The 15203-nt window shown below is 41.0% G+C and overlaps 1 protein-coding gene across 4 annotated transcripts in view; it reads left to right on the forward strand.

Annotated features, from left to right (window-relative positions):
- Positions 1–10778: 10778 nt before the first annotated feature.
- Positions 10779–15203, forward strand: part of DTX3 (deltex E3 ubiquitin ligase 3) — a 175029-nt gene continuing 170604 nt past the window's right edge. For 2 of the 4 annotated variants that reach the window (XM_089692575.1, XM_089692561.1), the window contains exon 1: positions 11131–11240. The gene's annotated coding sequence lies outside the window, so the exon portion shown is untranslated. Of the gene's footprint in view, positions 10822–11129; positions 11241–15203 lie in introns of those variants that run through there. The other 2 variants (XM_089692571.1, XM_089692590.1) reach the window with 2 other exon arrangements.

The raw sequence follows: 15203 nt of genomic DNA on the forward strand, positions 1-15203 counted from the left end.
AAAAAAGAACTGGGAAGAAGAATTAGGACATTAACGGAAGAATTATACTAGCTGCAACAACTACATAAAAAGAAGATAACTATTGAATAAACCAGTGAAAAACCTGATGAAGAAGTTGAAGGAAAAGAAATCAAGACATTTTATAGATAACATAAAAAATGAAAAAGGTGAAATGGTATATTCAACCACTGATATAGCTGACACATTTCAGAGGTACTATAGCGGTTTATATGGAGTAGAAGGGAAGAACCAGAAGGATTCTGAGGAGGAGAGGAAGAAAAGAAAGCAGATTTATCTGAACGAAGCCAGTTTACCTAGATTAGAAAAAAGTAGACTAGCAGCTTTGGATAACCCAATATTAATAGAAGAAGTTAACTTAGCATTAAAAAGTACAGCTGTAGGAAGGAGCCCAGGACCTGATGGGTTTATCGTAAGATACTATAAGAAGTTCAAAGAAAATCTAGTCCCTAAACTGTCAAGAAAGGACTCACCGCTGGTGGTGCTGTGGCTCACCTGCTCTATGGGTTGCAGTACCGGGACTTACCAGCAGGTGCCTTTCAGCAGCCAGGATCTCACCTCCTGCAATCAAGCCATCACCTGAGGTTGATTGCAGGAGGTGTACTTAAACAGTAACCCGGCCTGAAATCAGTGCCTTGGTGTTTGTTTCCCATGAGCCTTTGTTGTCCTGTATCTGTATCCTGCCTCCTGTGATCTACTTGCTTGATTCTGACCAAGACTGAACTCTGCCTGCACCGACCCAGCTCTCCCTTTGATTATGCGTTTGCCTACTCCTCTGTACCTGATCCGCCCGATTGATCCTGACCCGGCCTGCCTGATTATTCTACCTCTCCAGCCCTGACTACGCTGTTATTTCTGTACATATATATATATTGGGTGAAGGTTTGGTTATTTGGTTTGCACTGTGCGTTTTGTATATTGGAGTATCTCACAATAAATTATATTATCCACATCACTCCTGAAGCCTGATATTCCCTGTGTCAGTCCACACATCTCTGGTCATATCCGGATTTCTGACATAAACTGTGTTCATATATGAATGCACTAGGAGAGGAGACAAAGATGAGGGAGGAATCGTTACAGGCATATATCACAGTAATACCCAAGGAGGGGAAAGATTGGTCTCAGTGTTCCAGCTATAGACCCATATCTTTGCTGAATGCTGATACAAAATTGTATGTGAAGGAGCTACCTACTAGGATGAAAGAGTTGATGTCTGCCTGGATACACTTAGACCAAGTGGGATTTATTCTGGGGTAGAGAGGGAAAAGATAATGGTATACGAACATTGCTTATCCTACAAAAGAATGGAAGAGGAGAGGAACCAGGAATTATTCTACCAGCAGATGCTGAGAGAGCTTTTGATAGAGTGGACTGGGGATTAATGTTCGATAGAGAGCCTCCATAGTCAAGTACCGTCTATCTGCTATCCTCTTCAGGTGACACTTGGAGTGGCGTGTGGAGTGCGGTGGTGCACTTCCGGTTACGTGCATCCGGTGGGTGCTATCTTTGGACACCCGGGACCCTGCAGTCCACCCACAGCACGTGGGAGGCCGCTGTTTGATACCTGCAAATACTGTGTGTTCCTTTTGGCTTATTTTGTCTGCTATTGGAATGGACGGTACTTCCCTATGGAGGCTCTCTTTGTTTACCTCTTTTCGGCCTTATGATACTCCTGATGTTGTAACCATCTGAGGGCAAAAGTGACCTGGCAGAGGAGGCTGAGTGGTACTACAGGAGCCAATTACCAGAGATCCCTAGTTGTGAGGAGCACTATTGCTTAAAGCGTTGTGGTCCTTAGGGGTCGCATAGATAAGGTGAGGAGGCACTTTAGCCACTGTCGGATTAAGATGCACACGTGTGGCACGTTAACACGCATCATGTTTTGGAGTGAAGAATTGAAGCACTGATTTCGTGTTTTTTTGCACATCAACTTTCAAGCACCTATTATTGCACTTTATTATGGACTCTGTTTTGACCCATATTTATATTCATTTTCTAGTTAGAGCACTTGTCACTTTTATCTAGAGTGTGCAATATATTTCCTTGCATTTAAATTTTACCTTGTATGAATTTTATTTTGACACTAATAATATAAGTCAGCAATTGCATGACCTGTCTGCACTTTAGCACTTGGTATTCACATATTTGGGCAATATTAAGTATGAGTTAATTCACTGATTTTGTTTATTTATACAGTTTGGCTATTTTATGCGTATATAATATTTATTGCATTATACACATTGAGCTTTATATGTGAAGCGCTTCACCATTATTGTTTATTTATGTTACATATCCTGAGGTATTGGGAATAGGTGGTAGCAGCTTGCATCTATCTAGGGTTTTGTCTGTTTTTTCCAGTGGAGCGCAGGGGGAATAGTTTTATATTAATATGGGAAAACTGTCCTGGATAGGTCGGATAAGTATAATTAAGATGATCATAGTACCAAAAGTGTTATATAAATTTAATATGATTCCAATATATCTTCCTGGGTCCTTCATGGTTCTCAAACAAATGATACTTAGATATGTGTGGACTAACAAAAAACCAAGAGTCAAGTATGAGGTTTTATGCAGCAATAAAAAAAGAGGGGGATTAAATATGCCAAACTTTAGGAGGTATTATAACTCAGTACTATTATCACAAATTGTGAATTGGATGCACAATATAAAGGGGAGAAGTTTGGTAAGAATGGAAAGCGCACTTAGTAAGGCACCATTAGAAAAGCGAATTTGGATACCACAGGAATTTTGCACTTGGGATGAGGACACAAGCACTTTGACACAGAATGCATTTAGGATTTGGGATGAAAAGCACAAGCAGAAGGAATGGAAATGTAATTCACTGTCAATCCCGTTGCCGGGAACCAGTTTTTCCCTGCCCTGAACTGACAATATTTCAGGGAAATGCATAATGGATAAAAATGCACGATTAAAAGATATTGTGGATAGAGGAGTATTATGTTCATTACACGAGTTTAAGAGTAAAATGGAAATATTTTCTACACTGGATGAGTGGCGATATTGCCAAATAAGACATTTTGTTGCAAGACTTCCACAACCGCTAAGGAATGAGGATGAAATGTATCCATTACAGCAACTGTTGAGTATAAATGGAGTACAGAAACAAAATACCTCAAGAATATATAGAATACTTACTGAAATAGAGGGACAAACATCCCAAACATTTTTGGAAAAGTGGGAAATGGAATTTGAAACGAAATTGAATGAGCAACAAAAAAATAAAATGTTTAGTATAACACATGGGGCGGTGAATATGAATATAGTTGAAATTAATTATAAGTGCCTAGTAAGATGGTATATTACACCCAATGTGATGCACACATTAAGGCCAGAAGTTACATCTCAGTGCTGGAGAGGATGTGGGAGTAAGGGCACAATGGCTCATATCTGGTGGGACTGTCCCAAAATTCAAAAGTTCTGGAGGGAGATAATGCAATACATACAAGAGATCCAGAAGATTAGTATACCGCAGGACCAGTGGGCTTGCCTATTTTTTTTAAATCAGAGCTTTTGGTGAAGCTGTATAAAAATTAATCCGCATCTGCAGTCAGACACGGCGAGTATTGACAGTGTGCGCAGGCACACCAACAAGGCTGTCCTCACCGCTATCCGTGGTTGTGTATATATATATATATATATATATATATATACGAAAAGCGCATTATATTTTATCTACATGTGAGTGCAATATTGGCGCACATTAAAGTTTCTTACCCAGGATAAGACACTATGTATCTTTTCTTCTTTTCCTTATGATCCATGGGAGGAGAGTTGGATTAAGGAGAGTACTGGGGAAGGAGAGATTTCGTCTATCACAGGGATTCACAGTGCAGCTCTTATTGTTAACCATTACAGCCACACAGCACAGGCTACTACAAAGAAGAGTATACTGTATTCATCTTCTCTGTTGAACTCATATGGAAATTGTCATCATCTCAGTGAATATGGGACTATTCATTTATATTATTATATATTTTTAATTTAGTATCATCATTTTTTATAAGGATTCTTTATCTTATGCAAATATTGGCACAAGGTGCATGAATAGTTACTCATGGTGTTAATTGAGAATATATATTGTTTTTTTTTTCTTAAAACAATGAATAGAGTGCGGCATCCAATCTCTTTATGTATAAAAATTCAATTTTGTTCCATCTTTTAAATGCAGCCAAAAGTCTGATCCCTAAATATTGGCAAATCCCCAAAAATAAAGGATTGGTTGGACAGGGTGGAGTATATATATATATATATATATATATATATATATATATATATATAGAATGGAAGAATTGTATCATATAGACAAGGATAAAATGGAAAAATTTAAGATGATCTGGGCAGGATGGTACAATGTTTAACAAAAACAAGAAGATTTTTAGAAGTAGTTGGAGTATAATGGAAAAAAGAAAACAAACCTGAAGTTGGAAATGAAAGACAGAGGACAAAGAAAGAGTGGGGAAATAATGATACAGAATGAACAAGAAGTAAAAGGTATGATCAAGAAGATACTATGAGGGGTGGGGGGGAGGGTAAATATGGGGAGGGGACTAGAAATTAAATATGGATTTTATACTGGATGTTATTGGTTTAATATGGATTTGTATTTTAAAAAATCTAATAAAGATATATATATATATATATATATATATATAAAATAAGTACATTTTGGCCTAAATGTTTGACTAACTTTGAGTTTATTGGATATTTTTTATAACCGAAAGTAGAAACTATTTTTTTTTTAACTTTTTGGTCTTTTTCCGTTTATATCACGAAAATAAAAAACCCAGTGGTAATTAAATACCATCAAACGAAAGCTCTATTTGTGTGGAAAAAAGGACATATATTTGGTTTGGGTACAGCACTACATGACCGCGCAATTACCTGTTGAAATAGCGCAGTGCCAAATAGAAAAAAATGGCCTGGTCATTAAGGGGGGGTAGATCTTCCAGGAGGGCAAGTGGTTGAAGTGGTAATAAAGCTTAAACATTTTTTTACTTTAATACAATCCTTGCTTTAGGGCTCATCCACACCATAGTGCAAAGACATCAGTTCTTCTGCATGTGTTGGATAGTTTTGCTCAACTTGTCCCATCAGAATTCCTCATAGGTATTCGATTGGATTCAGATCAGGAGACATACTTGGCCACTGAATCACATTTACCCTGTTCTTCAGAAACGTAAAAGTGGCCTTAATGTGTGTTTTGGATCATTGTCATGCTGGAAAAGTGCACGACGACCAAGGACACAGAATGATGGTAGCAGCTTCTCTTCTAATATAGAGCAGTACATTTGTGAATTCATGATACCATCAATGAAATGCAGCTTCCCGACACCAGCAGCCCTCATGCAGCCCCACAGTAGGACACTGCCACCACCAAGTTTCACTGTAGGCACCATGCATTTTTCTTTGTACTCCTCACCCTTGCAACACCATACAGTTTTGAAGCCATCAGTTACAAAAACAATTATCTTGGTCTCATCACTCCAGAGTACAAAGTCCCAGTAGTCTTCTTTTTCAGCATTGGTCCTGACAAATTCTAGGTGGGCTTTTTTTGTGCATGGGCTTTAGGAGAGGCTTCCTTCATGGACAACACCCATGAATGCCATTCCTCTGCAGTGTACGCCGTATTGTTTCAAAGGAAACAATCACCCCAGTTTGGCTTTCTATTTCTTTTCATCAGAAGACATTCCTGTCAAGGTGTTAACTTCTGTGGACGACCTGGACATCTCTGAGATGGCTGCAGTTCCATATTTGTTAAATGTTTGTATAACTTTTGCTACAGTATTCTGACTGATAAGTAAAGCTTTGCTGATCTTCCTGCAGCCTTCACCTTTCCTCTGTAAAGAAATTATTTTCTTTTTCAGGCCTTGTGACATTTTTTCTTGTCATGTGGTTCCATTGCTGACAGCATGAAATGGGAAGGGGTTTTCTTTAAGTAATGCCCTTTTTTAATCAACTGTCTACTGGACACGTTTAATGTATAATTAGACTCAGCTGTAGTTGAATTCTTGTAAGTTGTCTAAAATTTAGCTTTGCTCCTAAGACTTTCATTGGGGTGTATTCATTTTTGCAACATGGTCTTGAATGAATTTTTTAGGAAAAATACTTTTTGTGTATGCAAATTAACAAATCTTGTTTGCAATCAATGACCCGCATTTGCGGAAATATTTTGTAGTATAGTGTCCCATGAAAAATGTTGATTCTAAAAGGAACATAAAGGTTTTCTGACGAATCTGTCAGCACTGTATCTTCCTATGGAGGTACTTTCTGGAGAGGAAGCTACTCCATTGCACACAGCAGGTCAGTGTAAACCCTATTTTTAAATGATAATTTTTGCATATACAGTTAAATTATAAATTCACCTTTAGTAACATGTTATTAAATGAGCAGCCCCCATTGTGACAGTGGGCCAGGGATCCTCTACCTGCTCCTGCTGTCACAATTAAAAAAACCAAAAAAGCAGTTGTGCGGAACATCGCCCACAGAGCCCCTATCATTAATTTACAGAGTTCTCTGAATGAGAAAAGTACAACTACTGTCAGCCATTGCAGCTGACATCTTGTAGTTCTCAATGAACTACCAGGGTGCTGATGAGCACTCTAGGTAGTTCACTGATTCTTCCTGTCATTCAGTAACTGCCTGCAGGTATGAGAAGACACACTGACATTGTGATGTTCTGCTGATGATTGTGGGTGCAACGCTCTGAAGACTCCTTAGAAAATAAATCAATAAATAAATGCACATTTTGTTTTTTCCTGCAAAAAATGCATTTATTATTTTATCAGCAGTTCAACCGCCTATTTTTGTCTCCCATGTAAACAAGGCCTTGTTGAACCAGTGTTAATTTCGTCTGCAAAAATATTTTTGTAGACGAAATAACACTATTTTACATGACTATTTACGTGACTAGCATTTTAGTCAAAAGACTACAACTAAAACAAAATCAGTACAGACTACAGCCAAAGATTTAGCAGTCGTGATATATAAGTTAAATATTAATGGATAAATATGTGTCTGTAGTGTATTTTCACACATTAAAGTTATTTCTAATGCTTAAATTAAAAAAACAAACACGTCTATACTATCCTCCTCTTCTAAGGGCCCCTGCTGGTGCTCCTGGCCCCTCCCCCCTGTTGGGTGCCCTCACAACAAACCGCGTGCTATGGGGGCACCTGAGCATGCACACTCCCCAGCTGCTGCTCCATGTGTCCATTCACACACGGAGCTGCAGTTTGGCTCTGCCCCCTCTCTTTTCTTTGGCTGTAATTGACAGCAGCGTAAGCCAATAAGGAAAGGGAGCCCTGGGATAGCCGAGACTCTGGTGCACATGGCTGGATCAAGAAGGGGCTTAGATATTAGGGGGGCTGGGGCACAGAAGGTTTTTTTACCTTCATGCATACAATGCATGAAGCTAAAAAACCTTGAGAGCTGATTCACACATGTGTGGTGTGGGTTGAAGCTGAGGTTTCACAGCTGACGCAGTCAATGTTCAGCAGTTCATGTGAGGTTTACATCAGGTTCAGGACAGGATTAGCTCAGGATTTTATCCTGTTCACACATGTGCGGTTTAGAAACGGTTCCCATAGAAGTCAATAGTCTGTAATCTGCACCTGAACTGGACCGCACTGCTCAGAAATCGGACAGGACTCTTTTTCAAACCGCACTGCTAGTGCACAGGACATATGTGAACAGGCACCATAGGAAGCAATGTTATTTCAGATGTCATACGGATTGGATGCGGTTCAAACTGCATCCAATCGGCATATATGTAACTTGGCACTGGTCTTTACAACCACTTTAATACCATAAATTACATGTTATTAGATTATTTTTACTCCAGTATATAATGAGTTTGGAAATTCCAGAGAAATGTTTAAAGGATAAGTTCACCTTTTGAACATGTTACATGTTTTTAGGGTGAGACATGTAACATGTTCTCATAGCTGCACCCAAAGCTCCCCCCCCCCCGACAGATAGAACGGGAAGTTTTACCGTACTGTCAAGTTCGAAAAGTGTGGCCGTGCGGGGCTCCGCCCACACGGCTACATCACTCCTTCACACAGTTCTGTGGATGAGTACCTACAAGTCCCGACAGCCTTAGCGGGCTTGTAGTTTTCAATGAACTACCCCGGCGCTGTGGAGCTCTGTGGTAGTTCATTGAAGCTTCCTGTCAGAATATCTGCTGGTTCGCATATCCTGTGCGGCAAGCAGATATTCTGACAAGTCTGCAGGAGGACTGCATGGCATCAGCGATCTACTGAACTCTGGTGCAATGCTTTTCAGGCTCCTGTAGACAAAAAATAATAAATGCACATTTTTTTACCTGCAAAAAATATGTTTACTATTTTTTTATACAAAGGTGAACTTATCCTTTAACCCCTTGAGGCCGATGCAAATATGCAGCCTCTCAGCATCTGGGCCTTGAGGCCGAGCGACCACATATTTGCGTGCAATTAGAAAATACATATGTGCTGAGAGTGCGCGCTGCCACCACATACAGTGGGGATCGAAAGTTTGGGCACCCCAGCTAAAAATTTGTATTAATGTGCATAAAGAAGCCAAGGAAAGATGGAAAAATCTCCAAAAGGCATCAAATTACAGATTAGACATTCTTATAATATGTCAACAAAAGTTGGATTTTATTTCCATCATTTACACTTTCAAAATAACAGAAAACAAAAAAATGGCGTCTGCAAAAGTTTGGGCACCCTGCAGAATTTATAGCATGCACTGCCCCCTTTGCAAAGCTGAGACCTGCCAGTGTCATGGATTGTTCTCAATCATCGTCTGGGAAGACCAGGTGATGTCAATCTCAAAGGTTTTAAATGCCCAGACTCAGCTGACCTTCCCCCAACAATCAGCACCATGGGTTCTTCTAAGCAGTTGTCTAGAAAACTGAAAATAGTTGATGCTCACAAAGCTGGAGAAGGCTATAAGAAGATAGCAAAGCGTTTTCAGATGTCAATATCCTCTGTTCGGAATGTAATTAAGAAATGGCAGTCATCAGGAACAGTGGAAGTTAAAGCAAGATCTGGAAGACCAAGAAAAATATCAGACAGAACAGCTCGCAGGATTGTGAGAAAAATAATTCAAAACCCACGTTTGACTGCACGATCCCTCCAGAAAGATCTGGCAGACACTGGAGTTGTGGTACACAATTCCACTATAAAGAGATACTTTTACAAATATGGTCTTCATGGAAGAGTCATCAGAAGAAAACCTCTTCTACGTCCTCACCACAAAAATCATCGTTTGAACTTTGCAAATGAACATATAGACAAGCCTGATGCATTTTGGAAACAAGTTCTGTGGACCGATGAGGTTAAAATTGAACTTTTTGGCCGGAATGAGCAAACGTACGTTTGGAGAAGAAGGGGCACAGAATTGAATGAAAAGAACCTCTGTCCAACTGTTAAGCATGGGGTTGGATCAATCATGCTTTGGGGTTGTGTTGCAGCCAGTGGCACAGGGAACATCTCAGGAGTAGAAGGAAAAATGGATTCAATAATATTTCAGCAAATTTTGGATGGTAACTTGATGCCATCTGTGAAAAAGCTGAAGTTAAAGAGAGGATGGCTTCTACAAATGGATAATGATCCTAAACACACCTCGAAATCCGCAGGAGATTACATCAAGAGGCGTAAACTGAAGGTTTTGCCATGGCCTTCACAATCTCCTGACCTCAACATAATTGAAAATCTATGGATAGACCTTAAAAGAGCAGCGCGTGACAGACAGCCCAGAAATCTCAAAGAACTGGAAGACTTTTGTAAGGAAGAATGGGCAAAGATACCTCAAACAAGAATTGAAAGACTCTTGGCTGGCTACAAAAAGCGTTTACAAGCTGTGATACTTGCCAAAGGGGGCAGTACAAGATATTAACTCTGCAGGGTGCCCAAACTTTTGCAGACGCCATTTTTTTGTTTTCTGTTATTTTGAAAGTGTAAATGATGGAAATAAAATCTAACTTTTGTTGACATATTATAAGAATGTCTAATCTGTAATTTGATGCCTTTTGGAGATTTTTCCATCTTTCCTTGGCTTCTTTATGCACATTAATACAAATTTTTAGCTGGGGTGCCCAAACTTTCGATCCCCACTGTATGTCCATGACTCATGGAAAGGTCCCGATCTCCCCTTTCAATTGGGACCTTTTCCGATCATGTGCCTGCCATGACGGCGAATCACGGCGGTCACATGACCCTAAAACCCCATCCACCTCCCGCCTTCTGAAACTCTTAAAGGGTCGGGAGGTGGCGGCGCGAAGAGGTTAAATAACGCATTGCAATTTAACTAAACCCATTGCTTTCAGTCAACTACAATGATTTTAGTGGACTAACATACAACTAAAACAATTCAGATGACTAAATACGACTAAAACTAAAATGGCATTTTAGTCCAAAGACTATGACTAAAACTGAATCGAAATGTAACGTCAAAATGAACACTGCGTTGAACGTCCCCAAGTCAGGATGACTTTTCTAATCTCTCTAGCCACCTAGGAGCAAAGAAACGGAAGCACGCGTAGTAACATCACCCATGGCGACCACTGTTTCCCACCCACAATGTGCGCACCATGTCCCTCGGATTCTGCTGGGCCCCAGCTCTGAGGTATGTCTGGACCCTGGAGCTGGGACATGGAGAGGTCACAGGAACCGTCACCTCCACATCACTCCATCCTTTCCCTCCAAGCTCCTTCCCTGTTGCTATGGCTATGACCATCATCCCTGCAACGCAACGCCCATGTGACCTGCTCCAGAATGGCTGCTCTGAGGGGAGGTATGTACCACAACCGATATCCGCAAAGTCGCCCCCCACTGGCTTCTCCCGGTCGGATGGGGTTAGTAGAAGAAGCGAATCTAGAGCGAACGTTACGAGCCGATACCGCACCTAACGGGTCATGACGGGCGGCCAGGATGAGGCGGTTATTAGAGCGGCGGAGAGTCCGCATCCCCGCATCCCTCGCCTGGCTGTGGTCTTCCAGGCCGGTCACTAGGTGGCGCTGCCTCGGTATAGTCCCCATAGCGCCCAGCAGATCCTTGTTATACGGGGAGCTCCCAGTGGGGGGCGTGCACGTTGGCGGGGGCGCGGGGGATGTCGGATTCCGGGTAACACCTGATCTAGGGCATTGCATTCGATCCAGGACATTGTGATCTCGGCCGGCCTTGGACAGCGGCTCCGGTGACGCTGACATCAGGGTGTGTATTGGTTTGTTGCTGCTGATGTTGTGTTGCATGGATGGGGTGCAGTGTGGTGGGGAGCAGTGATCCGAGCCATGGGTGGGAGAGAGAGGAAGGGGAGGTGGGAGATGGAAGCTGCCATCACTTTGTGTACAGGATGTGCCCGGGGTGAGGAAGGAGAAGGCTGGCTGGGGTGCTGGGGATGACAGCTGGGTTCATGGATGGGTGCACCACATACACACTCTGTCCATGTCCTGATCTGTGCCCTGTGCTCTTTGTCTTCTTCTGGCATACATCTGGATTAAATGGCCAGGATGACACAGACAACAGACACTGATCTGTACAACTGTCACTTGATGCATCTTTGCAGCACAAACAATAGCAAGATCCACCATGTCCTAATAAAGAGTAACTTCGGGAATGAAACAGCAAAATTCCACAGACACCTCAGATGTGTATGGACTTTGATCTGATGTGCCCTACAAAGAGGGATGGACGTGTCCGGCTCAGCCTATGTCACCAGACGCGGACTGACGCAAAACCAGCTGGTGGAAATATTTCCTATATTACACTGGTGACTTGTTACTATAAACAGATGCCTTTGTCTTCCTTTTAAGGTATTTGATTGTTTGGAAATGAGCCATTACATGAGATTATTGTTAACAGAATGCACCCCATGGGATGTTAGGTGACGATTTGTCATCAGATGTCTTGTAATTAGAGTTCATCTAAGCAGACACTGATGGGTTAAAGAGATTTCTGATATAAATCATCAACATTGGCGTCTGTCGAGGCCCAGAGGCCCTCCCGAGACCTGCTTTGTTAACGGCTAGATGTAAAAGCAAAGTTTTATTCCAACAGAAAATATTATAGTAATGATTACAGCTGCCAATGATCAAAGAACAAGCAGGTCTTTTGTAAACCTTCAATTTTTGGTAGATGTTGGCACTGGCTGGAAGCTTGTTCCTTAGAGGTTTAGAAGTGTTTGTAAACCATTGTTGGCTCTGGAGATACAGGTGATGCTAATGATTCATATATTGCACTTTGTAGATCAGCCTTTCTCAACCAGGGTTCCTCCAGGGCTTCCTTGAGTAATGAGCAATTTCTGACTCTTAGTATCCACTGACAATAATATTTTAGCTATCTGTAAGGGATGGATTCTTCATAATGAACACCCTACTGACCATCACACTGATGTACCAGATATAGTAATTGTTAGCAAGGGATCCCTGAAATCAGAAAGTTATTTCAAGGGTTTCTCCAAGTTAAAAAGGTCGAGAAAGGCTGTCAAAGATGTTATTCTCTATGCAGCAATGTAACATTTGATATATCCTAAAGTAGAACTCTGAGCATATACTACAGCGGCCAGTGTTCTGAAATCAGCAAATCTACAGGATGAAAATATGTTTCATTTATCTAGTTATGCCTTGTGTCAGTGAGTGAGGTTGGAGAATGCAAGAATATGGGGGTGTAATGTTTTGTAGAAGTAGGCGAGTACACAGGCTTGGTGTACCCACCCGCATACACTACAATTCCCTTTGCATGATGGGAACTGTAGTTTCTAATAAATGAAGCGTGAGAGTGGAGCATGTGACGTCTCCCCTGCATTTACACTTCCTCATCTGCACATCTGAAACTGTTATCTTTTGAATTAAAGTGATGACATCATGATTTTTCTACTTGACTTTCCTCCTAAACAGTAAGAATGTTAAAACTGAGTTCCAGTTGAATAAAAAAAAAAATAAAATTCAGCAGCTACAAAAACTGTATCTGCTGACTTTTTTTTTTTTTTAAATGTTAGATCTTTTATTGAAACATTTTCAAATTACATACATAACATACAGATATGTTGTATGATATGACATAAACAACTAGTAAACATGTTGGACAGAATAATGGTCATGGAACATAAAAAACATAAACATTATACATGTGGTCCTACAGAGATCAGAGTCAAATGGTTAGTACAGGTTCTCCAGCACGTCAGAAGGAGGGGAGAAGATAAAGAAAGAAGGGAGTAAATACAGGGTTATTCACATACAAAGTATGACCTAGAATGGCAGCATAGTACATTTGTGTACTCATAGGAAACATAAATCCTATACAAAATTTCAATATCACCAAGTTTTAAACCATATGAACCAAGAATTCCATTTTTTTTTAAATGCAGGTAACGTGTCATTTTGGATAGCTAACAAACATTCATAAGAATAGTGTTGGAAGTAGTATAAACAACCTCTGTATCTGCTGACTTTTAAAATACAGACACTTACCTGTCTCTCGGTCCAGCGGTGTCCTCACCATGGCTGGTTTCACCGGCCGTCTTCTCTCCCCAGTGCCAGCATCTTCAGTGTGGGCACCCGGCTGTGACAGCTTTCGGCTTCACAGACAGGTGCCCACTTCGCATGCACGAGTAGCTCTGCACTTTGTGAATGGTCCCTCAGTCTTCTGGGACCTGTCACGTAGGAGGACCTAGGCGATCACAGTGGGAGCGGGTACCTGTCAAATTCGGGTACCAGCTCCTCAAAGGTGCCAATCCTTAAAGGGGGAGCGGGGGACAAAAGCTTAAAGTGGAGCTCTGCTTCAACTAACTGTTCAGTGTTTTATATAGGTCAGTTTACTCATTGATGATTTTCTGTCAGATTCCGGAGTTCTTCTTTATCAAGGGGAATGCTGAGACTGAAGAGACATCATGAGAAATGTAAGAAGATAAAACTTTGATAATACTTTAGGACAGCCTTTCTCAGCCTTTATAAAAGTGAGGAACCCTTGACATAATGTTCAGGTCTCAGGGAACCCCTGCTAACAATTATCATTTCTACAGCTCATGGGATATTACTGTAGACAATGGGGTTGATTTACTAAAACTGGAGAGTGCAAATCTGGTAGAGCTGAACATGGTAGCCAAACAGCTTCTAATATCAGCTTGTTCAATTAAGCTTGACAGATAAAGCCTGGAAAGCTGATTGGTTTATATAGAGCTGCGTCAGATTTTGCACTTTCCAGTTTTAGTAAACCAACCCCAATACGTTGTGGAGATATAAATAAAAAGTAATGTGTCATATTAATCATATTTGACATCCAGGTATATGCTTTACAACAAAACTAATTGCAGAATACTCTGGGAAATCAAAGAAATTAGAAAAATGGCCAGAAAAGAAACAAAGACTGTGAAAATTGTAGTGCACCATTACAATGATGATAAGTTGAAAAATGCCCCTATACATTAGTGGCCTGTGAAGTGCTCATTTATGCTGGTGGTGAGCGGATAAGGGTCCTTTTTAGATTGGTGATCAGTGGGAAGAATGCTTCTTCTACAGATAGCTGAAAAGATCATTGGTATAAGCAATACCTTATCTCAGGGCTTAAAATTTCAAGTCCTGAGCTACTAGCCAGGCCTTAAGAGTTACTCGCCACCAGTTGCCCCACCCAACCCCTACCCTGCTACACCCGTAATTCCGCCCCTAAACACGCCCTCATTAATTATTTCATGAAATGACACTGTTAAATGTTACCCACATTACATCAGGGTCCCCAGAGTCCCCCCACATTACATCAGGGCCTCCAATGTCCCCCTAAACACTCCATCATACTTAGACCATGCACCGCATACAACCATAACCTCCCATAATCCTTCACTCACAAAACCATAACTCTACCAAGCATATCCTACCTACTATCCAACCCAGCAATACCTCGAGTGCCCCATCCTCTACCACCCATAATAACCACATCATCCTGAACCTGACCAAACCACCCATACATGTATGTTTACATACAGACACATGTACATACACACACACAAACAGAGACACCTGTACACACACACAGACATGTACATACACATACACACACAGAAACATGTACACACACGCACAGAGACACATGTACACAAACATACAGACACATGTATACACACACAGACACATGTACAAACACACATACATGTACATACAGACACAGACACATGTACATACAGAC

This window comes from Staurois parvus, unplaced genomic scaffold, assembly GCF_062004578.1.
Source record: "Staurois parvus isolate SC_StPar_1 unplaced genomic scaffold, SC_StPar_1.0 ptg000023l, whole genome shotgun sequence".
Lineage (NCBI taxonomy): Eukaryota > Metazoa > Chordata > Amphibia > Anura > Ranidae > Staurois > Staurois parvus.